Source organism: Trachymyrmex septentrionalis, unplaced genomic scaffold (assembly GCF_001594115.1).
Source record: "Trachymyrmex septentrionalis isolate Tsep2-gDNA-1 unplaced genomic scaffold, Tsep1.0 scaffold60, whole genome shotgun sequence".
Taxonomy (NCBI): Eukaryota; Metazoa; Arthropoda; class Insecta; order Hymenoptera; family Formicidae; genus Trachymyrmex; species Trachymyrmex septentrionalis.
In genome coordinates, this window is record NW_017305779.1 from 2,265,676 (window position 1) to 2,267,798 (window position 2,123).

The 2,123-nt window shown below is 37.5% G+C and overlaps 1 protein-coding gene across 2 annotated transcripts in view; it reads right to left on the bottom strand.

Moving 5' to 3' along the window:
• Window positions 1–1,606, bottom strand: part of LOC108752461 (lachesin-like) — a 139,830-nt gene extending 138,224 nt beyond the window's left edge. For both annotated transcript variants that reach the window (XM_018493290.1, XM_018493289.1), the window contains exon 1: window positions 1,456–1,606. The gene's annotated coding sequence lies outside the window, so the exon portion shown is untranslated. The remainder of the gene's footprint in view (window positions 1–1,455) is intronic.
• Between the last annotated feature and the right edge of the window lie 517 nt (window positions 1,607–2,123).

Sequence of the window (2,123 nt, forward strand, 5' to 3'; positions counted from 1 at the left end):
TTTTCACAAATTTTGATATCGGTTTTATTATTTAATAAAAAATATAATGTCAAGTTCCCGCAAAATTCTATAATTGCATCTCAAGACATACCACTCTAAGCAATTCGAATTAGATGTTCAGCAACGATCAAGTTGTTGGTAAAAAAAGATATAAAGCTGCGATTCATGTTACTAATTAACGCCACATCACAAAATCCATCCGTTTTTCAATAAACCAACGACATTTTCATGAGAACGTGTCTCGGAAAAGCGGAAAGCAAAAGCAGGAATAAACGATATTGCGCAAACCGTCGCTATTTCCGTCGTTTTCAAGCGAAGGAACGAAACGGCGGAGACAGGTATATCTGCGAAACAGTCACATTTTACGATCTCTCGCCGCGGGCCATGAATATCGCAAGCATAAAAGCGCTACGGGAGAGAAAAAGGAGAAGCTCGCGGCAAGGTTCCCGTTTTAAAAAACGTAGCGGATAATTGTTCATAGATCGCTTTGAGACTGCACCACGTCGATCTACTTCGCTGCATCGTCGCAAACTCTGTGAAGAATTAATTCCGTAGTTGAATGCCGCATTTAGACATGTCATATTCATCTACGAGAGTCATACAAAAAAATTGAATGGCAGACATTTTTTGCCTCCTCTATAGGTGCGTTCATTTACAAAAGTATATCTATGAATAATTGTAATTGATGTTTATCATTTTTATTACAATGTAAACTTCTAATCTATCATATAACTTTGTAACAAATTTATACAGATTAACAATATATAACAATAACAGCTTTTTGTTATATGATATGCTGCAAAATTGTTATCATTTATTTACGGATTTTAATTAAATGAATTTAAATTTCATTTTAGTCGAACGTAATGAATTGATCGATCAGTTTGAATTTTATTTTAAGCAAATAACAAATAAATCGAAAATAACATTTAATTTGAAATGACGGTTTTATAATTTAAGCTGTATATAAGATGTTGTTAACATAAGATGTTATATAAGATGCTGTATATATAGATGAAAATTTCCTTTTCTAATTTATATTTCCACCAAAACTTGTTCTTTTAATAAGAATTCTTGATGCAATCTTGATCCTATATCAATCAACATTATAAACATCAAAACATTACATCTATTTAACTTGTAGGTAAATGAAAATTATTTCTATTTTATCAAAAAATTTATAATTTTATTATTATAAAAAATAACAATAATTTGAAAATATTTCATAAAATAATTAAAATAATTCTGTATATAAAAGAGAATGCAATATTTAAGAACAAAAAGTAACGGTATTGTTTTATCTGATAAATAAAAAAGGTTGTATGATTCACAAGCCATTTATCGATTTATAATAATTTCCCAGATTGATAAACTGCAAAAGATTAAAAGCTTCTAGATTCTAGAAAGTATAAACTAGGAAGCAATAAATCGTTAGCCTCTAAATGAAGGGCTTACCTTATCAGGAGTCTAACCCCAATAATCCGTACACTTAAAATCTCCCGTAGCGGCTAAACATCACGAACTGCCCTTAACGGCCTTAGGAAAACACGTTCATCACCTTTCAGCACCATTCACGACGGCCTTGGGGTGCGCCACCCCTGCGAGAATCACGTGTCCAACTGCGAAACAATCGCGCAAACGCCAGTTACGAATTCTTTAAGGTACACTTCAGAATCTCGCGACCGATCTCGCGGACTCAACAGTCCTTTCACCTTGTCCCATCATAGTCATGTGATCTTATCCTCGTTTTCTCATAAGATTCTGATTTCCGAGGTCAATCGGGAGGGTTTCCTGTGAAAGTATCTTAGGACTGAAAAACTCTCCGGATCTCCTCCGTTCGTCACGGAAATCCAATCGACCGTCTTCGAGTCAGTACGATTTCTGATGACAGTCACGTGGCGAAGGACTCGTCCGGGTACCGAACGGAGCCAGCGGAACGCGTTGCACCGTCTCGGTGATCCGTCGGGGACTGCGTTTGCCATGGCTCCCCACCAGGCATCTCGGGGGTTGGACGCCCCCTCGTCGGTTCGGCATCCCGACGCGCGACGTCGCTCCGCCTCCACGTGGAACGCCAAATCCCCACCTTGTGAGCGTGCCAAGGGTTTGATCCCCGGTGGATGCCG